At 52.1% G+C, this 23,259-nt stretch overlaps 1 protein-coding gene across 1 annotated transcript in view; it reads left to right on the top strand.

Annotated features, from left to right (window-relative positions):
• Positions 1 to 23,259, top strand: part of SLC45A2 (solute carrier family 45 member 2) — a 232,821-nt gene that overhangs the window by 157,076 nt on the left and 52,486 nt on the right. The gene's annotated exons all lie outside the window — the stretch shown is intronic.

The following is a 23,259-nucleotide window of genomic DNA, read 5'->3' as shown; positions in this document are numbered from 1 at the left end:
CTTTGAAGGGTACGCTTTTGGCTTTTTTAATCTAGCCGTATGATGTTTGGCAGGAAATTAGTCCTGTGCAGTTTATGATTTTGTTTAAATGTGTAAGTCTGTTCCCCATGGCCCCAAGCACCTGGATATCCCTAGGGGTGATAAGTTCCGCTTTACAAATTTTGTATTGTAATGCCATTTATATAGCGCTTACTACCTCTGACGAGGCGTTGAAGTGTTTTTTGGCGGGTAGCACACTACTCCGTAACCCAAACAGGATTAGTGGTGAATTAATCTAGAGAAATGTTAAATTAATTTGAACGGTGGACATGTTAGTCTGTTATTTGGATTGAAAGGATGGTGGAGGGATGGAAGAGAGAAGGGTTTGTATTTATATTTATTTATTTATTATGAGTTTGCTACCCCTGATGGGATAAATATGGAATTATTTTTATGATTAGTTTTATATCTCAAGGTTGTAGAAATGTTTAAAAGAAAGTGATGCTCTTACTAAAAGCTACGATCAGAAGATGTAAAATGACTAATGACACCCTTGTTACCACATCCTTCTCCCCTTTTTTAAGCGAAATCTCCCAGCAAACCAGTGCTGACTTTTAGTTCTGTTGCTATGACTGTTAAGAACATCTAAAAGATTGACGGAGACGACCATGCATTTGACATAATGGAGCCTATTGGCTTCTCTGTATTTTACTCCGTTGTACTTAAATGCAAGAACTTGAATTGATATGCACCGATGGTTGCATTGTTTTAATCTTCTTCCCTTTCTTTCGTTGAAGACTGCATGTTCCTAATGCATAAGGCATATTAAACCCGGGCAGTGTGATTATGGCCCTATGCAAGCTTAATTATTGCTCTTGTTAAGCCCAGGGCATCTTCTCTGCAAACGGGCGCAACAAGTAGCCCTAGCGCAAGCTACATCCAGGCTTGATTATTGCAATGCTCTTTACCTCGATATTAACAAGACGGCACAAACAAAGCTGCAAACGGTGCAAAATGCTGACACTAGACATCCCAAAATATCAGTCGGCCACTAGAGGAATATTTGAACTTCAATGGTTACTGGTGAAAAAGAGCATTGTGTTCAAAGCACTGTGCATTGTTAATAAATCCTTATTTAATGCAAGACTTCGATGAATTAAAATCATGTTTCAGTGATCTAACCCAATCAGAAATCTTCGCTCTGCAGTCAATATCTGGTCGTCGTCCCCAGACTTCGTAAAAAAAAGATGGGGAGGCAGAGCCTTTTTGGTGGTGGCAGCAGTGCTCTGGAACTACCTTCCTTGTCACCTTATTTGTCTGAAGATGCATAATCTTTTCAGCAAGGCCTTAAAAACCTGGCTCATTACCCTTTAAGGCGATCAGAATTAAAGAGCAATTTAGAGCCAGCTGTCGAGTTGTATATCTGGACTATTAGCGCCATGACGCCTTGGGGCATGTGCGTGCTCATATAAATCCTTATCACTTCATAGCATCTTCTCTGTTTACTCTCTATTGGTTTGATCAATTAGTAACTTTTGTGTGCACGATTCTTTTCTGCAATTTATGGATCTTTCGTGCTGTTCATTCCGTGGTAGTGAAAGTGAGCAGTATTTTGGAAGGGGAATTGGTCGGTATTCAAGGCCTAAAATTTGAGGTGGAAATCTCGATGACCTCTTCTTTTGAAGATATTGTGCCTTTGCTAAGAACCACCACACCAGATCGCTGTTAGAAACTGTCAGACTCTTAAAACAGCCTTACATTAATGGCAGTGACAACAGATTTAGAATAGAAGTCATTGGGACTTCGATGGATTGACAGCACACGCGCTCTCATATTTAGTGCTGGGCCAGTGGTAAAATGTGCGGGTTGGGTAACCGCACATACGTTTGCACTACGAGAAATGTTAAAGTAATGGGTTATGACGGCGTTGCGTTTTGGAGGGTAATACATTAAAACAGCATTACTTTCTGGAGACAGAGTTAATGGTTTCCAACAGCTAAACGGCTGGTGGAAACAAAAAAGGGAACCGAAAAGTAATGCTAACGCAGACCAGCGAAAAACCTGCATCAAGTGTGTCTTTAAGATGCTTCACCTTTATTTGAATGTTTTTAACGTAGATTGTTGCAGAAAAAAGTATTGAGTATGAGCAAGGGCCTCTCACCATTTCATTTGCCTCCCTGGATCATGTATCGTAGCAGCTCGAGGATAGCTGCTTCAGTCCAATTAAAGGTAACGCTCGCATTGTGGAACCGCAGGGCACCATAACCCTCGCATGTGCCTATTCAGCGGAGACCCCAGTCTCCATACTTACCGGCCCCCGCATTCTGCTGTTGCCAAAGGTGGGAAATAATGTCAGCCAACAAAACCTGGTATCATTAGTGGTCGTTGTTGGCCGCAGTTTATTAATAACCAAAGACATATTAATAACACAAACTGGTTTCAAGCAATCTTCCATTTTGCGAACATTACTCATCAATCATAATTATCAATCATAATTGGCATATTACACATTATGACACCCTCTTGTGATAGCGGGTGTCAGTCTCTTTGTGCCCTCCTTAGTTCGAAAATGGGGCTTGTACCCAAACCAGTTTGTTGCCAGTCTATTGGTGCTCCAGTGGTTGGTTGACCACGCCCTTTGCGTGTTGCGGAGGGGAGATTTCCAGTCGGGAGTTAGGTCCCCAGCTCGCTACCAAATTGCGCCCTGCCGTCCGGCCGGGTCTGGGCCGCGAGTGCCGTCTCCTCCTGTTACTCCCCTCCTTTATGCCGCCACGTCACCCTGCCGTGCGGCATTCAAAAGTGAGTGGCCATCCTCTTACACACTGCCCGCCGGTGTGTTTTCTTAGCCAACCAGTGTAGAATTTCCGCTAACACCCTTTCCCTTATCCAGCACTGCGACTTTTGCTGTTCCTTAGGTGTGGGTGGGTGGGCTTCAGTCGTTGTTGCTGTCGCGCCGTTCTCCCAGCTCCTCGAATGCGATGTGCTTCTGCTGGGAGGGCGGCGTCGCTTAAATCCTCTTGAGCCCTCCATGCAGGTCTCAGGTGAGTCCCCCTGATTGGGGGGTTCAAACAAAGCCAGGTTGACCATTGGGCGCCCTTTGGGGGCGCTCAGGTCAACAGGTCACTTCCGGTCGGGTGGCTGGTGCGCACCCCGCTTCCGCTGGTTCCTGTGCGCATCGAAGCGCCCAGAACCAGTTTACCCCCGCTGGTGGCACCACGAGGGTTATGGCGCCGGCCTTCGAGCCTCCCCCACCCTTCGGGCGGGTGCGGCGGCCTCTGCAATAACCCTCGCATGTGCCTATTCAGCGGAGACCCCAGTCTCCATACTTACCGGCCCCCGCATTCTGCTGTTGCCAAAGGTGGGAAATAATGTCAGCCAACAAAACCTGGTATCATTAGTGGTCGTTGTTGGCCGCAGTTTATTAATAACCAAAGACATATTAATAACACAAACTGGTTTCAAGCAATCATCCATTTTGCGAACATTACTCATCAATCATAATTATCAATCATAATTGGCATATTACACATTATGACACCCTCTTGTGATAGCGGGTGTCAGTCTCTTTGTGCCCTCCTTAGTTCGAAAATGGGGCTTGTACCCAAACCAGTTTGTTGCCAGTCTATTGGTGCTCCAGTGGTTGGTTGACCACGCCCTTTGCGTTTTGCGGAGGGGAGATTTCCAGTCGGGAGTTAGGTCCCCAGCTCGCTACCAAATTGCGCCCTGCCGTCCGTCCGGGTCTGGGCCGCGAGTGCCGTCTCCTCCTGTTACTCCCCTCCTTTATGCCGCCACGTCACCCTGCCGTGCGGCATTCAAAAGTGAGTGGCCATCCTCTTACACACCGCCCGCCGGTGTGTTTTCTTAGCCAACCAGTGTAGAATTTCCGCCACGCCGCAGGGAGGCCCACGTCTCACTGTGGCTCCCCCCCCTGCACCTGGTTCGTGGCTCCCACCTTTCACCATATCTTTTCCCTTATTTTTTTTTTTTTTCTACGCAACCTGCGAGTGACATTGCACCCCACAAGTTATCCCAAAACACCTTCATCCCCTTCTCGGATAGGTGTACCCCGTCTTGCCCATAGAGCTCCGGGCGGCCCGGGTGGTTGAGGCCGTCCCGAATTGATTCTGGGCCATTGGCGAGGCAAAACTTGTGCATCGCCACATTTAGTTTCCTTCTTGCGTTGTCGACGGCCTTGTTGGAATCGGCCCCTCTCCAATGTTTCCTGCTGATCATTTCGGACCAGACTACCGTCGTAGGTCCCAGCCACGCTGCTGTCTTGGTGAGATCCCTTTGGATGGCTTGCCCGACTGCTTTTCGCCCTAGCCGGGTCAGGTCGTTGCCCCCAAGGTGGATGATCAGGACGTCGGGCAACCAGGCCGAATCTGCCATGAGGCCGTCCAGCGTCGGCAGTAGCTGCTCCCATCTCATCCCTGGCTGCCCTATCCACCGGATGTATGTCGCTTTGGGCCTGTTTATGCTGCGGCCCCCCTGCCGCCACCAAGACTCAATCCGGGACACGAATGAGTGCCCCACCACCCAGACCAGCTGCGGGCGTCCCCCTGTCGAGAGAAAGCATTCTGTTAGGTGGCTTATCTGCGCACCGTGTACATTCCTGAGAGGGAGGGGGGGGTGCTGTCACCCTGCCGTGCGGCATCCCAAGGCGAATCCCTCTCGTTCCCCCCACCCCCCCGTGGCTTTCTCTCTTTTTTTTTTTTTTTTTTTATATGAGGTGAGGGCGTATGTACGACTTGTACGCCCTGGAGCGCCATCTGCTCACTGCCTGGATCCTGTCCTCTGGCATGCCATGCTGCGCTGCCGAGGTCGCTGCGCCGATCCTGAAGGAGTGAGAGGCAAATGATGCCGCGCAATACCCGGCTTTACCCAAGCCTTGGCGCATTATGGCTGTAAACTGGAACTTACTCAGGTTCCTCCCGTCCTTATATATGAAGAGGGGGCCCTCACCAGCTGGTCGAGCCCCCATGTACTTAAATAACCAGGATACCGCACAGAGCCCCGACTCTGGGATGCAATGGAGACGTATGGTCGTCCCCCTCTTTTCCCTGTCCGTTTTGGACTGTCTCAGCGTTAATTCGACTGCCCTCTCCATTGGCTTAATGTCTCTTGCCTGCAGGCATTGCTGCGCTGGGCCCGATTTGCTGGGGGCTACCAGTTCGCTTATACGGAATGCTCCGAAGAAAGCCGTCGTGAAAGCCGCCCTAAACAGCAGCAGCTCGTATTTATCCGATATTAAGCCCGTGAGAGCTCCAAGGAGCTGGCCCAGTTTGGCAAAATCAATGGGACGCCTGTCGTCCTTCTTTCTACCTTCAACCCTCCTCCAGCCTTTTAAGGCCGTCTTTAGATAGGCCGAGTTAGTGGGGTCCTCGCCTGTGTAAAGCCTGGCAAAATGGGCGATGGCGGTTAAATGCGCCTGGGCCCACGATCTCGTTTTTCTCGACTCGAATGCCCATTGCACGAATTTCTCGACTGCTGTGCGAGTTTTTGCCCTGTCTTCCAGTGATCTTAGGCCCCCCACTCTCATTACCGTGCCCGCGTATGTCTTGTACCTTCTGTTAGCCTCTGCGGTAAGTGATTGCCCTATTAGCCATGATAAGTCTGCTCCCCCAGGTCCCAAAGGGACGATGGAAAGGGGGTCATCTCCTTGTCCGCCCCGGGCACCAGTTCTCTGAAACGTTTCATTTGGGCCCGTGAGAGCGCGTCTGCTGCTGAGTTCTCTGCTCCTGGCACGTGGCGTGCTTTCAGCTCCAGGTTCCCTTCCAGCTGCAATTTAATTAACCGTCGCATTAGCCTCAGCATGTCCGGGCATCTCGCTGCGCCTCTGTTAATGGCCTGTACTACTCCCATGTTATCTGACCAAAGCGTTAGTTTCAGGTTTTTTATTTTCTCGCTCCATATGGTCAGAGCCACAATGATCGGGAACAGCTCGAGAAACGTGATGTTCCTGGTGAGCCCCTGCGCATGCCATTCATCCGGCCACTGGCTGGCGCACCAACTGTTTCCCAGGACCGCGCCGAAGCCAAGGCTCCCGGCCGCGTCAGTGTAAAGAGCTATCTGTTCGGCCGTTACCCAACCTGCCCTCCAAATCAGCACCCCGTTGAAATCTTGTAGGAACTCATCCCACACCTGCAGGTCCTGTTTCACGCCTGCGCTCAGCCTGATGTGGTGGTGCTTGTGGGTGACGCCGGCCGTTAGCCCTGTTAGGCGTCTTGAGAATATCCTGGCGGGCGGGATCACCCGAGCCGCGAAGTTAAGTCTCCCTATCACTCGTTGGATTTCCCTCAGGGTGGCCTTGCTCCGACCCCGTAGCTTCGATACTTCCTCGCGAAATTCTTTCACCTTGTCGGGAGGCAGCCTGGCCGTTCCCGCTATAGAGTCCAATTCTATGCCCATGAACGTGAGGCTTGTGGTCGGGCCTGTAGTTTTCTTTTTTGCGAGGGGGACCCCTAGGGACCTATATAGCTCCTCGAAGGCTGCCAATGAGCTTGCGCACACTGAGGATCCTGCCGGGCCTGTGAACAGGAAGTCGTCTAGGTAGTGCAGTTTTCCACCTTCTTGGTGCCGGTCATGCAGCGCCCATTCTAAGAAAGTGGCGAACTGCTCAAAGTATGCGCATGAAATTGCGCATCCCATGGGCATGGCTTTGTCAATAAACACGTCCTCGCCCCATTGGAAACCCAATAAATGGAAGCTGGAGGGGTGGACCGGCAATAGTCGAAACGCAGATTCAATATCGGCCTTCGCCATGAGGGCCCCTCTGCCTGTCGCCTTAACCAGCTCGATAGCGTCGTCGACTGACGCATAACTCACTGAGCAAGCTTCGGGGTCGATACCGTCGTTCACTGAGGAACCTTCCGGGAACGATAGGTGGTGTATCAGCCTGAATTGACCTTGTTCCTTCTTGGGGACCACGCCTAGCGGGGAGATGACTATGCCCTCATGCAATTCCTTTGGGAGGGGGCCCTCAACTCTACCCAGTTTCAACTCCTTCTCTATCTTGGCGCTAACCACTTCGGGGTGTTGGCTTGCCGACTTCAGGTTACTCGCACCCGCCGAGGGGAGCGGGCCCTGGAATGGAATAACAAAGCCTTGCTCGAAGCCCTCTACCAGTGATCTGGCCTCCGCTTTGTTCGGGTATTTGTTTGTTAATCTGCGCAGCTGTTGCGTAACAATGGGGGATCTGGCCAGCTGGCGCCTACAAATGTCCACCAGTCCCCCCCTTTCTCCTGCGTTGGGGCTACCGCTTCTTGCTCTTTTCTCTCTTCTCTCTTTTCGCTTCGTGCTTGGAACCTTTGCACGCAACGGTGGCGTGCTTGCCCCCGCAGCTAGCGCATGCGTGTTGAAACTTACAAGACGAGCCCCATGAGCAGTCCCCCGCCTCGTATCTCCAACAGATCGCCTTGGTTGCGGTTGGGGAGTACGATCTCCCGTTCGACCGCCTTTGATAAGAACCGCTCTTCCCCTTTTGGTAGGAGCTCCGAAAGGGCTGGTCGCTTTTTCCCGCCCAGGCCCTAACATCTTTGGCTGCGAGCATCTTGTGGATGAAACCCGAGACATCCTCCTCATTCCACTCCATTTCGGGGTGCCTCTGCATTTTTAATCTAAACCCTTTGTCGTATTCTAACCAGGCATCCCCCGGGAACTGCCTCTGTGCTAGGTGGATATTGGCCTTGTAAAGCCACAAGTCAGCCGCGCAATGGGGGAACCTTTCCACTATAATGCAAGCCATGATTCTAAAGGCATCTAACCAATTGTCGAAACTGCGCTCCTTTCTGGCCCCACGCCTTTCTCTCCTGTCCTCTTCCTTCCTGTCGCACGTGGTTAGATCAAGTCCCTCTAGCTGTATTTCGAGCAGCGAAAATATGTCAATGAATTCTTTGCGCCATATCCTCTCTTTCACCGCTAGGGGGATGAGACAAGCCAAGCCTGTGGCTTTCGTGGTCAGGGACGCCGGACCAGGGGATGGCCTGATGTAATGATCGTTGACTACGCCACTCAGAGGCGGGCTTCCCGAAACGGGGCCGTAACCCCAACCGGGTAGTGGGGAGATTTGTTCCCCCTGGGTGGACAAGCTTACCTGTTCTTGCACTCTTGTCTGACGGGCCCACCCCGGGTCGACCATATGCCACGTGAGACCTGCCGCCTCCTTCGCGCGCTGCTCCCTAGGCCCTGGTACCCCCTGCCCTGTGCCATTAAGTAGCCCCGGCGCCAGCGATTTTAGACATTCCTTTACGATGTTGCTAATATGCTCACCCTTTTTCTTTTGGTCGGTGGTCTCGCTCTGGTCGCCGCCCTCTGGTCTCGGCGGGAGGGGTTTCTGCCGCACTTTCCTCGGAGGGTTCCTCTTCGATGTTCTCTTCATCGGCGTGTTCTTCAACTTCTTGGGTGCGGAAGGCCCTGGCTCTTCATCCGCTTGTTCTACCGGTCTGTTCTCTTTCCCTTTGCCCAGGTGGGGGTGAAGCCAGTCGTCGCCGTGGATGGCCGATAACTCTCGGATCTTCAACAGCACCTCTGCCATCTCGTCCGGCTGGCCTTCCGACATGTCGTGAGTCCCTGCGCACTGGTGTGTGGCTTCTTGGTTTCCCGCGTCTGCGTCAGGCCGTCAGCTGAAGGCACAGCTGGCTGCGTGTGCTTAACCTGGGCTCCGAGCTTGCTGCGGTTTTTACCTGCTGCTGCTTCAAGGGAGCTGGCACGGCGCGCCGCGCTCCGTAAGGCGTCCTCGGTGATACCGACCTTGATCTTCGACTGGAGCCTTGCCGTCTTCCTCTTCGTCCTTCGCCGCGTCGCCTCTCCTCCTCTTCAGTCGTTGTTGCTGTCGCGCCGTTCTCCCAGCTCCTCGAATGCGATGTGCTTCTGCTGGGAGGGCGGCGTCGCTTAAATCCTCTTGAGCCCTCCATGCAGGTCTCAGGTGAGTCCCCCTGATTGGGGGGTTCAAACAAAGCCAGGTTGACCATTGGGCGCCCTTTGGGGGCGCTCAGGTCAACAGGTCACTTCCGGTCGGGTGGCTGGTGCGCACCCCGCTTCCGCTGGTTCCTGTGCGCATCGAAGCGCCCAGAACCAGTTTACCCCCGCTGGTGGCACCACGAGGGTTATGGCGCCGGCCTTCGAGCCTCCCCCACCCTTCGGGCGGGTGCGGCGGCCTCTGCAATTCTCGCCCTGCTTGCCTTTCTTTCTAACTCCTGGAAAGCGTGCCAGGTTTTCGCTCCATCTCCGTCTTCTGATGATCCCCATCAGAGTGAGCCTGGTCTCTGCGCTGTTGTTGTTCAGAGTAACCCAGTTGCGAAAAAAACGTTGCCTTGAAGTCTTGAAGATTAAACAATGCGGGACGAAAGGCGGGATGAAAAGTGTCGCACCGGGGCTGTGTCCTGGCATCATTTTAAGGCCTAGCTGCTTTTCTCTCGCCGTCTTGTGAATAACCTTGAAGACGCATTTCCGTGGTTGGCATCCTTGGTTCTTCATAAAGATCCCGGCCTTTGCTGTCTGAGTTTAAAATTCTGTTTAACTAGAAAGTTGACAGCTATCACCTTAGGTTCCTAGGTTCTGAGCACGTGAATCTGCTCTCAGTGACAACCGTATGGCTGCAAGGCAGCACAGAGACAGACGAGAAACTGGGATCATCGATTGTAAATGCTGTTTGGTAGCTTCATGTGGCGGAGTGACAGTCAGCCGGTGGCCTTAGACAGTAGTCCTTGTAGGTTCCTCCTTTGTCCATCTGCTATTCTTCCGTAAATTTAGTACGTGTTTGTAATTACTAAGAGTTATGAAGAGCAAAACTGAGGTTCCTTGACGAGACCATTCCCAGCTTTGTAAAGCTGTCTTAGTTTATTTGTTCGGACATGTGGCACACATGGGTTTTTAAGCAGTGCTGGAATTGAGAAATAGAAATGGAGGAATTTGGACCGGAGTACCTGCTTGTTCCTGAGAAGTGCCGGAACTCGCCAATTAAAAGCATAACGTCGCTCTTGAGAAGTGCCGGTACTCTCCCTCTCAAAATAAACAAGCATTTACAATGCAATGGTTTCGCCTTTGGAAAAGTTAGAGCTATTGGCATTGCTCATGACATTTCTTTTTTTTTTACTTATAAATAAATGGCATTGTTATTTACATTGCAATAGGTCTCACATTTGTTGGAGTTGGAGCTACTGGCATTGTAAATGGCAATGTTTTTTATTCATGCTTTTTTGTTTGCAGTGGAGTGATTTTTTTTAAGTTCACACTATACCATATTATAAGCTTTTATAGAAACTATACAGTATAGCTATTTTAACGTAAAAAGGTGTAAATGGATGAATACAAATACAAAAAAAAATCTTAAACTGTATGGTGGAATGTATAGCAGGTGACAGAGACTACCGATCACAACATACGTACTTGGAAGTGATTGTGGGTACCATATGTAACGAGATGCATCCATAAGATTTGAACACTTTTAAGAGGCACAGTCAAGTATTTTGGAATAACGGCAAAGAGAAGAGCAGCAGTTCAAGCGATATAGAATAAAGAAGAAAGAAGAAACTGTGTAGAAAATAAGAAAGAAATATCTTAATCTCGCATATATTAGCATCAGCCCTAATAAATCATCCAAGCTCCTGATGGCAGTGGGTCAAACCCCTAATGCCAGGTTATTTTTGGTTTGTAATTCTCCTGTTCTCTAGTGGTTGGGATGCAGGTTTTGGAGGAGTTAAGTTGGTCTGAATCCACCGACTGACAGCTCGGAGGAAATGGTCAGGCCCCGAGAAGTCCATATCCACCCTATGTCACCATCTGAATTATGCATGCGTCCTTGCAGCAGGTACCGTTGAAGAACTCCGTGAGGTCCAGTGGGTTGTGAACTAGAGATTTGGGAGAACTGGTGATATGATTGAATCTTGAAATATGTCAGAGCTGAAGAGAGCCAAGGAAACAGGGGGACGACGGTGGCCCTGCTAGGCGGGCAGGAGGAGAACCAATAGCCACTGGTCTCAATGGTAAGGTCTGGTGGTGCACTCTGCTAATGATGCTGGGCACGTGCACCAATAATGCAGCCACTCCATCTCTGCCCACTGACATTCAATCCCGACGGATTCAGTGCCTCAGAACATACCACACTGCTGTTCAATATTCTACTCAGAGCCACACAAAGCAACCGTCAAATAACGCCCTCGAGCTACAACAAGGTACCCGAGCTAGAACAAAGGTACCCGAGCTAGAACAAAGGTACCCGAGCTAGAACAAAGTCACAGCTCTGTGATAAGACCACGCACTGCAACGCACACACCGGAGGGCGGTGAGCCTTGAGCCAGGCACACCCGCCACAAGCCAGTGAGCTAAAACAATCACCACCCGGTGAAGGGTACTTATTGTCGAACAAACCTAATTGTGTGTGAGAAAAAGTCCCCGCCCCAAGCTGCAGGAATCACAGACGTCACGTAGAAGAAGGCAAAGTCGCGCAGACCTAGCCCTCAGCTGAACAAGCAGGTCCGGTGCGCGCTGCAGGGGCCAACGCACCGGGCGCTCTAAATGGCTTTTCTCGCCCCATCTCTCGATGGGCGTGCATAACAAGAGCCCGCCCCTGCTTCCACACATCCTTTTGTACCAGGGGAAAACCTGTTTGCCTCCACCCTCCCCCTAGTGAAGTTACTCGGACTGCTGGAGACTCCCCTCTCCAGGGGCAAACCTCAGTTCTCGAAGCCCCAGTCAGGTACACCTGGAGGAAGTTGGCAGCTCCCCACCCTCCCTACACGTATTCGTTCCATTGACTGCACCTCTTAATTTGCGAACGAGGTATGCAGTCGGCCATTCTCACCCAACCACCTATCAGGTCTTCCGCGTACCCTCTGGCTCTGTTGTGATGACCGCTTCCCTCCCAATTCTACATTATAATAGAAGCCCCTCCCTCGCCCCCAGCACCGGGGCCTTCACGGGCAAATATCTGGATGGCTCTAAACAAAGAGGGGCGCAAGAGGTGGAGACATGGCCGGAAGTCATCAAATACCACAGCAGGGAACTCAAACACCACCCTGGCCATGAGAAGAGCGCACACAAACTCACCACTCGTCACCCAGAGCTTCTGGCAACGCCCCAAATGTACTCAAGTACCGACGGTCACTCCATGCACATAGTTAACCCGGACAGACCCGGCCCACTTAAAGCCCTGGACACAGCAGAAGGGGTTTGGGCAGAAGCGTGGTAAGGGTACAGTCAAAGCGCGATGCATGAAGAGTACTAATGTTTACCAGCGGGATTGGGGGTTTGCAGTCGACGGCTAATGCAGGCGGGGTGCACAAGAGAGCGCTGGCAGAGTCCATACTTAATTGCAGCCTGAATACGAGGCGGGTGAAAGAGGGGTACGGGGGAATGTTCAGGATGACTTCCAAGATGGATGCAGAGGGGTATTGGTAAAGCTGCAAGGAGGATACGCGCGAATAAAGTTTACAGGTTGAGTGTCCGAAACATTACAGGAGAGGGCGGAGTTTGGTTGGAGTGGTACAGCCTCGATAGAGGGCGCAAGGAGTGTAATAATCACGGCTGCAGCAGCGCAGTTCATACAGGTGGGGTCCAATCATGTTCGGAGATGTACAGGTGCAAGGCGAGTAGTTGGAATGAACTTCAGCAGCCAAGGGAAGGGCCAGGTGCACGCCGGGGAATGGTGACGAGGACCGGGTGCCCCGAGGGATACTGAGGGGGTGTGGCTGGGGGAAATGAGCTGGGGTAAGGGAGGCGGGCGAGCTCCTGTGACTAGGGTCAGTGAGAGACAACGGGCAGGGGAGGGTCAGTGCCGCGGGAGGGAGGGTCAGCGGAGGTCGTCGAGGAGGGTCAGCTGAAGCGGAGGAGGGGACTTTGCAGCCGGTTCAAGAGTTTTGCACACGCCGGGCTCGGGCACTGCACTATCGGCTCTGCAACCACGGGACAGAACGCGGGACAGGGAACCAGAGCGAGATCAGAGCGGAGCCGGACTAGACCCGGAGTCAGCTCGGGACATATTCGAAGCCAAAACCCGAACGGAGATAACGTTAAAGCGGAGCAAGCATCCGTTTACAGGGCAGAACCGGCAACACCTTCTGTGGTTGAAATAAGTGTGTCTCCTATCACCCATATACACGTACCCCTGGCCTTTATACGCCTTGCCCTAAAAAAGTGCATACAACTCACCGTTCGCACAGCTGTGATGTGTTAAAAGCGCTTCCATCAGATCCCCTCGCGCTTCACTCTGTGACGGTGACTTATCTTTTTTTTTGGGGAGGGTGTCCAGGACCGGGGGGGGGGGTGGGGTGGGGGGGCGGGAGATGACAAGGAGTGTAATAATCACGGCTGCAGCAGCGCAGTTCATACAGGTGGGGTCCAATCATGTTCGGAGATGTACAGGTGCAAGGCGAGTAGTTGGAATGAACTTCAGCAGCCAAGGGAAGGGCCAGGTGTACGCCGGGGAATGGTGACGAGGACCGGGTGCCCCGAGGGATACTGAGGGGGTGTGGCTGGGGGAAATGAGCTGGGGTAAGGGAGGCGGGCGAGCTCCTGTGACTAGGGTCAGTGAGAGACAACGGGCAGGGGAGGGTCAGTGCCGCGGGAGGGAGGGTCAGCGGAGGTCGTCGAGGAGGGTCAGCTGAAGCGGAGGAGGGGACTTTGCAGCCGGTTCAAGAGTTTTGCACACGCCGGGCTCGGGCACTGCACTATCGGCTCTGCAACCACGGGACAGAACGCGGGACAGGGAACCAGAGCGAGATCAGAGCGGAGCCGGTCTAGACCCGGAGTCCGCTCGGGACATATTCGAAGCCAAAACCCGAACGGAGATCACGTTAAAGCTGAGCAAGCATCCATTTACAGGGCAGAACCGGCAACACCGCAGCATGCAGGGCGACGAGAAGCGGAGACTCATCCAGCCCAATAACCAGTGAGTGTCTCATTTAACTCCTCTGTCTTCTTTTTCTGTGGTTGAAATAAGTGTGTCTCCTATTACCCATCCTTCGCCCATATACACGTACCCCTAACCGGGATATTCAGATCTCTATTAATGTACGCACTCTCACCTCTCGCACGTCCTGTAGGCACTCGAGCACGGCAAGGTTGTTGTTCCACGTCTTCCTTGGACAGACACGGCTCACGTCCTCCCGGCAGGCCTCATCATCAGACAGCTTCCATCCGCCGGGCCCACGCCTCACGGGGGACACGACGACTTGCAGCTGCTGTGGCTGTGGGGCAGCCGCGCCCCCTGCCTTCGGGGCGTCTACAGCTATGCCATCCCCACGTACCGCCAAAGCCCGCATAACAGCAGCAGCGCCCACAGCTCCATCCCACGTCCACAAGCCGACATCCTGGAACCAGCCCCTGACGTTGCGTAGAGGAGGAGGAATGAGTGACGTAGTGCACAGTGACGTATACGGAAGAAAAAGATACTCGGCAACACGGGAGGGGGCGGAGATGTTCCTAATGCCGTGGTTGAACCCGGGAGGGGGTGGGAGAGGGGCGGGAGAGTACACGAACGGCGGGAGGGGGGCGGGAGAGTACACGAACGGCGGGAGGGGGGCGGGAGAGGACGAGGGAGGCGGGAGAGTACACGAACGGCGGGAAGTGGGCGGGAGAAGACGAGGGGGGCGGGAAACGTGCACAGGACAGCGAGGGGAGGGGGGACGGCGGGAGGAAGGCAGGACAGCAGCAAGCACGGCCCGGCTGGACCAGATTTGGGGGCGTTCCCGGCTTTTGGCTGACGTATCATGACGTAGCCAAAAGCCAAAGATTCTCGGGAACGCCCCCGAATCTGGTCCGGCCATGACGGACGCCTCTCTGTTCCAATGGCTAGCCTCCATTTATGGAGCTAGCCAATGGGACAGGGGGGCGTATTCCAGAGTCACTACTGCAATCAAGAGATTTCTCTGGAGGCGGAGCTTCAAGCTCCGTCCCCCAGCGAAACCTAAAAAGTGCTGGCACTCCGTACCAGACCGTACCTGCCCATTTGAAGCACTGTTTTGAGTCAGCTGAAGCATTTACCGAGGTGATAGAGGGCATGAAACATTTACTACAAGGGTGGGGATGAGAACGATTCAATCAGAATACATATATATTATACATGTTATAAAGTTCCTGTATAAAAAAACATAAACAAATGGAGAGTAAAATTCACATCACATTCTAGCCCTTCAGTTTCCCTCTTGTAAGAAGTTTAGCTTTGGACTGTACCTCCCAGTTTACACTGTCCATCTCTCTCGTGTCTGCATCCAGTGTCTCTCCCATCGGTCTTTATTTACCCTTTGTTGGACCTGGCCTCGTGGCGTGGTTCCCCCCCCCCGCGACACAGCTCCCCGTTAGCCCAGCTCCGTCCGACCAAACGCCCATCTGCCTGTCCCCGGCCACCTTCCCAGCCCGCGCGCCCCGAACCAGCAAGGCCCCATAAGCCCCCCCGCAGCCATTTTCCCTTCCCGAGATCCCTGACTCCGTGGGCCTAGCATGACTCCAGCCCCAGCGCAGCGTAGGCTCCAGACGCGCCAGCCCCCGGTGGGAGGGTGAGGGCTACCCTAGTGAGAGAAGACAAGGAGTTTCGGTGGCACCTCCGGCCTCCCCTGAGAGACTGGTTTCTGTCACACCTCTGGCCTTCCCCTAGGGGCCAGTTTCGATTGCACCTCTGGCCTCCCCGAGTGTTGGCTCCAGACCTGCTGGGCGTCTGGGAATTCCCGGACGCATCCTCAAAGATATCAATGGACCAACCGTCGGACCTCACCCATGGGCCGCCCCCAAAGCCTCGGACCTCCGCCTGTGAGGGTCCGGACATCAAAGGGCCACTGGACTATATCAAGGCCCGCCCCTGAACTAGCGGCAGTTGTATCTTGGACAAGGAAGCCCTGCTGATCTGATCGCGGCTGAATTGAACCTCGTAAACTCTTTGAGCCCTGCTGACGCTGTCGCGGCTCGTTCTTGGAAGTAAACCATCGGAGCCCTGCTGACCTCGTCGCGGCTCGAGCTTGAATCTTGAAGACCTATTCCGAACCCTCCGAGCCCTGCTGACGTGGTCGCGGCTCCCCCAGAACTTCCTTCAGAGCGAGCCCTGCTGACGTCGTCGTGGCTCGAGGAACACTCTAGTCCGGCTGGACTATCAACGCTACCAACTCGAGTTGAATCATCCTCAAGTGAGTAGGATCACCAGTGCGGTTACCATCTTCCGTATCCCCCCGGCTCGAGAATTGAGAGCTGTGCGCAGGGTACGCTACATACTGGCCTACGACACTAAGACTGTCCCGTTTCCCCCTCCCTAAAGACTTGAGACTTTCTGCGATCCCTCGATCATTGTACCTGAGAGTGATGATACTTTTTATGTGATTATAAAGAAGTTGATAACGAAACCCACGGTCTGGTGTCTGTTCGTAAGTGTGGTGTGGTCCTCGTGTGTACGATTCGCTACCTGAGGTCTTCCCCGGTGGAGATCTCTCATAAGGCTCGGCATTATTGGTGGGAGAGGTGGGTCACGGAGGAGTCGGGTAGACATAACCTGGCCTCTGGGTTCGCCCCTTCTAACACCCTTCTCTTCTTTTCCCCTCCTGCACCCAGGGCACGGGTCAGTTTACACCGGGTGTACACCCTGCCAAGAAGTTGGGCCCCACTGAAAAAGATGCTGAATTCGTCCTGGTATTATTTCCAAACACCCGGACACTTTCAGCTGCGCCTGCACATTGTAATCTGCTTTTTATCACAACAACGTGCTGGTGGGGACGGGGCTTTCTTATTTCAGACTCCTGCTGGGCCCATAACAAAGGTCGAATTTGAGGGGTCATCAAATCTACTGATCCGGGGGGTCTGGTCGCCCAGTGCCTCACCTTCGGCCCTGGAAAGCATCCGGCTGTCTGGGGGCACAATATTGAGGCAGAGGAGCCCGGCATGGGCTGCCCTAATGCTTGCCGGATTGATCAGCAACAAGATGGCAGGTCCGTTACTGCAGGTTCAACCCTGCATGGACAACTGGCGTGTGTTTGGTTCTAGCTTCGCGGGAGCCGCGGCGACAGTCCTGGTGCTGCCCTTATCCAAGCAAAGCTGAGCGGAGTGATCAGTGATAACCCCGCTGGGACTGAGTGACGTCAACGCTGTCTGGAACACACTGGGGAGCAGCCGCGAGACGACGGACACTGGGTATCGCAGGAGCAGCTGGGAGAGGCTGATTAACGCCCTTCTTGTGGCTGTGCTGGCCGGGTTCTGCCGGTCTGAGAACGGCTTCGTCTGAAGGTTAGCGGCACCCAGGCCCCAGCGGAGAAACAGAGAGCACCAGTAGGTGCGGGTCGTTCTAGCCTGCAGGGGAGAGGTTGCGGGAAACTACTGAGACTTAGCTGATTTTGTTGCGGCTACTCCCCTTACATGGCCGGGTCGAGTGTGGCGGAAGATAGTGCTTGGAGGTGGTTGCGGGGCGTCTGCGGTGACTTACCTCTTAATCTGCCGGATCCTCGGATGCTTCTTTAGCGAGCTCTGCCTGATCTCGCCTGAGACCCCTGACTTGTTTCCCGAGCCAGGTTTCCGTTATCGATCTGCTGTCACTCCTGGTCCCAGCCTTTGCCGGGGCCAGCCGGGAGAGAATCCAACAGGGAGCAAACCTCTCCTGGGGGACCCAGAGAAGCAAGTGGTGCCCAACGGCATGGTGAGTGCAATCGGCGTGAAGCGGGAGATGCAACGGCTGCCATTTTCTTCCGGCGCTGCACATCATCGGGAAAAGCGCAAACTACTCAGGAGAGTCCTGGTAAAGCTGCCTCGTGGCTGATGTAGTTGCAGCAATGGCCGAGACCTGCCAGAGAAATGGTTTTGAACTTCAACACTAGACCCTAACGAGATTGAGGAATCCGGCGGTGCCTGACCCTAAAATGGTGCCTGCGGAGGACGCATTTCCTCGTGGTAACTCTGGTCTTCACCTCAGGAAGCTCTTCCACATAAGTGACAAACCACTTCCCCTTTCCTTTGACCATCATTGTACCACTGCCCCTAAACTGGCAGCTGAATAGGGTTTAAGGAGGAATCTCCGGCTGAGGCAATCCAGGAGACACCTGATGAAGCGACGCAAATACCCTATACAAAGGGAAACTATTAAAATGGGGATTGGCCGAATGGAACCCCTGGGGCAAAAACTCTTAACTGATCCCAAGATGGCCTCCATAGTGCTCCTTTTCCTTGATGAGCTACTACTCTTGGACAAAAAATTGGACCTCAACCAGACCTCGAGCATATCCCCCATCCGGCTCTTTAGCTTCTACAATGTAGATCAAAATGGTGCCCAACACATTAATTTACTGATCTTCACCTACTACCATCAACATTGGCTGCATAGGGGCAGCAGTTTCCCAGGCTACTGAACCAATGACCCAACTCACATTTCCCCTTCTACAGTGAGGGTCTTTCTCTACCAGCCCGACAGTCCCTAAAATGGCCCCCATAAGTGTGCCCTTGTCCAAAACACTCCTACTCCCCTTGTTCGGGATTGATCCAGCATTTATGCCCTGAAATCTCAGAGACTCATGCAAGAGTTCACAGCGGTAAGGGAGTCACACATAGTGGAGGACTGGGAAAGATCCCCTTACCGCTGGGAGCCGTCTCCTACCCAGCCGGACGTTGGACACAGTGTTTCTGCTGGGTTTCCTTTTCCCTCCCTCATTCTTCAGAGTGTGCCCTGGCCAAAGCACTCCTCCCCCCTTGTTGCGGAGGTATCCAGCATTTATGCCCTGGAATCTCCGAGACCCCGGTGAGAGAGTCCAATGCGACAAAGGAATTACAAATAATGGAGGACTGGGAATGATCCCTTTACCGCTGGAAGCCATCACCTACCCAGCGGGATGTCAGACACTATTACTTCCTCGTCTCCATGCTGTGTCTCCTACACCCTCGCCCACCTCTTCCCTCCTTCATTCTTTGTCTACCTCCCCTAATCCTTTCCACTCTCCCCTGAATTTCTCTCCCTCTACCTGCTTAGTTTATCCTTATGCCTATGCTATGCTTTTGTAACTCGTTTAACTACTCTCCAGCAACTGATGTAAGTGTGTAACTATGTTCTGAAACAATGTTCTTCCTTATGTAAAGCGCTCTGATACATCCGGGTCTAGCCAGCACTATATAAAAATGTTCAAATAAATAAAATGAAGGCCTCCTTTTGTTTGAGTTCCCTGGCTGGCAACAGTCAGGAGCCTCACACCTAGAAGCAAATCCAGCAGAGAGGAAACAAAGGCTCGCAACGTGTTAGCACTAAACACAGAGAGGCAGCTTTTCACTATGTTCAGGCTCTGTTTAGGAGATGTGCATGCACTGTAACACGTCAGATGAGTTGATCTTTCCCAGTATTTGCACAAAATGAATAGCATTTATATAGAGCTTACTACTCTTAGGAGGCGTTGCAATAATTTAAATATCACTATTTTTTCTTTTAAAGCACTATGGGTAGAGGAAGATTTACGCTGACAAAAGGAAACATTGGTTTATGTGAAGCTTACAAAAGTGTGAATCTGCTGCCTAAAACAGGAGGGTTTGCAAGTATACTCGGAATCTGCTCAAATGTACTCATGATAGACCTGCTAAACATATATGTGAGGGCTTAAGATCTGATACCACTTCCTGTGATGTCACACGCTGTGATGCCACGCACCGTGATGCCTCGCTCCGTGATGCCACATGCAAACTGATTAATTAGGTTAGTCCCCCCCACTTCTTTTTTTAGGACCTGTGCCCTGCCTGCATGCGCCTTCATTTATCCGCGTGAGACACTGTACCCTTCTTCCCACCCGCACGTCTTTTTACCCTCCGGTGTGGGAGTACCTGAGGTTCGTACCGCTCTTCTTTATTATTCCTATGTTCTTTCCATTGTACGCTTAATGCTACGCAGAAGCGTAAAGTTTTTTTTTTTTAAAACATATTTTTATTGTAGCGAAGTCATAGAAAAAAAGGCACAAAGCATATCGACATCAACATTGATATGCAATCGGTAAGAGTATGCAGTTCCAATGACACTACACAGCCATGTATGGCCCACATCCCGGAAGCTGGGCGGCGTAGGATCAGAGCATATTTAACAAAGGAGAAATTTGCATTTGTGCTCCAAGGATATGAAACCTATCAATGTATTCGCCATTTTTGTCACGTCACAGTCTTATATTACATAACAGTTTAACAACAACAATTCACCCCTAGAATGGCATCGCTAGTACTGATCCAATAGAGTAGGACATTTGTGTGAGGGCCAGCTAAGGCCCAGTCAATTTAAGGCAATATAGGCCTATGGGAATCTCAGCTATATGCATACATACATAATTAGGTATCATATTGTGGCAACAGAGGACACCTACTTGGTCTCACGACCCTCCCCTGCAGCACCCTCCCCTCCACAGTCAGACTCCGAGGCATCAGAAGAAAACAAATCAGCACTGGTGGCATCTGAGTCATCCTCCGCCAGGCCCTCCATGCACAGGGTCCTGCAAGCAAGCAAATCATCTTGCAACTTCCCATCTCTACGGGTGTGCTGCATAAGGGTCTCTTCAGCCAAGGCCCATTCCCTTGCGTCCCTCAGCCATAGGGAAACCTCCGGCGCCCTTTGACCCATCCAAGTGATAGCCACTCGTCTCCTCGCCAAAACTAGTAGGAGTTGCAGGAACTTATAAGATAGTCTCTTTTTTTGGGGGTTTGGGCACCAACGCGAGAAGACTTTGGAGTAGGTCTAGTAGAAGCTTAAGTCGCGTAGCTTGGACAATATACCTCACCACCTTGCGCCAAAATTCCTGGACAAGAGGACATTCCCACGCCAAGTGCAGGAAGCCCGCCCTCCCCACTCCGCATCTAGGACAATTGTGGCGTCTATCCGCCGATATACGATGGAGGGAGACCAGTGTCATGTATGTGCGGTGGACAAAATTAAAGTGTATACGTTTAAAACGTGCATTGCAGGAGATCTTATGGGTCAACAGCCCAATCCGCTTTCTTTGTGCAGGCTCCAACTCCACCCCTAGGTCTGTCTCCCACGCCACCCAGGCCGGGGTCAACGGGGGGGGTTGAATCCCGGTGCATAGCGGAGTAGAGGAGGGAGATCAGGCGTCTACCTCTCCCACAGGACATGATGATGTCAAGGGTATTAGTAAGCGGAGGTGCTTCCGGGAATTGGGGCCAGTTTATCCTGGCCACATCCTGGAGACTACCGTAGTGGAGGTATTGTCCCTCACCCAGCTCAAAGGACTCCATGGCACCTTCAAAGTACACAAAGGAGTCGTTCGGGTAGAGGTCCGCTAGGGTCTCGCACCCACCAGATCGCCACTCCTGAAAAAACATGCTTTCCTCCAACCGGAGTATCGGGGCCAAGATCCAAACTGGGAGCTCTCTATGGAACGGTGCGCGCTGCAGCACCTTTTTGACAAAGCGCTGCCAAATACTAGCTGTGTGACGCACCACGTAAGGCAAAGTGTCGTCAGTTCCGCGACCTTGCATCAAGGCTTCCTGCAGAGCCTTATCATGTGCCGTACCAGCCAGTATTGCCAGTTCCCAATTCTCATCCTCAGCAAACCATCTGGCGGCCGGAAGAAGCTGCGCCGCGTAATAATAGAGGTCAAATCTCAGGGCTTCGAGGCTGCCTTCATCCAACACCTCGTCACCGTGCGCAAAGCGACTCTGCTGCGCCCACCCGCCCAAAGCAGGGAGGTGAGGAGAGAGTTCAATGTATGGAACACTCAGGGAGGTAACGGACACAAGGAAGTCTGCAAAACATATAGGACCCTAGGTAGCATCACCATTCTGGCAATTGCCAAGCGCCCCATGAGAGAGAGAGAGGGAGTGTGTTCCAAAAAGTAATAGATTTGCGGAGGGCCGTGAGTATTCTGTCTATATTGTAGGTCAGCAGAGTCTCTGTGGACGCAGCCACCTGGATGCCCAAATACCGGAACGCCGTTCGTTTATAACGGAGGCCCAAGTGCTGAAGCTCCGTGTCTGGATCTGGGACCGTATTTGTCAGCGGGAAAACTAGAGATTTAGTAATATTTATCCGCAACCCAGAGGCTGCGCCAAATTGGACCAGGACCCGCAACAAAGCGGGGAGGGCCTCAGCCGGGGAGGTCAGATAGAAAAGCGCATCATCTGCGTAGAGGGAGCCCACATTGGTAGTGTCACCCACTACTATTCCCCAAGTCTGCAGTTCAGTGCGGGTGGAAACAGCAAGGGGCTCAATTGCAAGAGCAAACAGGAGAGGGGAGAGGGGGCAGCCCTGTCGGGTGCCCCTCCCTAGCGACCACTCCGCCGAGCGGGCCGATCCCAGGCGCACCCTGGCTTGGGGCGCCTTGTAAAGCACCCGGATCCAATCTCGAAATCGAGGTCCAAATCCCATTTTCTGAAGCACCTGCATCAGATATTCCCAGTGCACCGTATCAAAGGCCTTAGCCAAATCGACCGAGACCCAGAAGCGTAAAGTTACCTGAATTCCCAGTAGTATGCATACGAAGCTACGCCAGTCGCATGGTTCAAAGTATACTACTTTGGATGTTATCGGAAAGGTTTCCTAGTTGCTAATCCTTCATGTTGCAGTTCTAAGCACAGTACAACTGTGAATCGTAGCAGTTAAAGACTAAGATGCAAATTCAGATATAGGATGATTTGTTTTTTTCTCTGTGGGGAAAACTTTTTCCCCATAAACAACCTCTTACCTCTTGTCTAATGTATATGTTATGAACTATGCCTCCCTCTAATATTTGCAGTTGAATTGACACATTGTGCTGTGACAGGAGTCTGCATTCCTCAGTTCTAACTTCTGCTAAGATGGCTACTGACTTGTTTGATTATATGCGGTCTCATTCTTGCTTCTATGTGTTGGCTATTAAAGACCCAGACCCAGAGAATCTTGTCTGCTGCTTGCGTCACGGATTACTGTAATAGGGAAGACTGGCTTTCTTTACTTGGATAAATTTAACCACTTGTATGCTGATGACGGCCCCCATCCGTCATGCACTACGGGGCTCGTGTGCTGATGACGGCTGGGGGCCGTCATAAACCCGCCCACTTGCGATTTTGCCGCACAGGCGCAGAATCGCAGCAGCATGCAAGGGGTTAAGAATGTGTTGCCTTATCAAGATCAGTACTGACTACTTACGGCTTGTTTGTCTCTGGTATTATAGAGAATCAATTATGCTAATTATAAATATCTGGGACCAAGAGAATATTTTATGATGCTCCAAAATGTGGTAGTCTGAGAGTAGTCACAAGAACTGTCCATAATAAAACATTGTGCTGAGTCTCATCAGATGCTGGTGGAAAACAAATCCATTTTAAAATCCCATGCCTAGTTCACTAAGCAAAGTATACATT

The sequence above is a fragment of the Lissotriton vulgaris genome, chromosome 3_1 (genome assembly GCF_964263255.1).
Source record: "Lissotriton vulgaris chromosome 3_1, aLisVul1.2, whole genome shotgun sequence".
Taxonomy (NCBI): domain Eukaryota; kingdom Metazoa; phylum Chordata; class Amphibia; order Caudata; family Salamandridae; genus Lissotriton; species Lissotriton vulgaris.
Note: the sequence above shows the minus strand (reverse complement) of the source record. Positions and strands in the feature narration are given on the sequence as shown.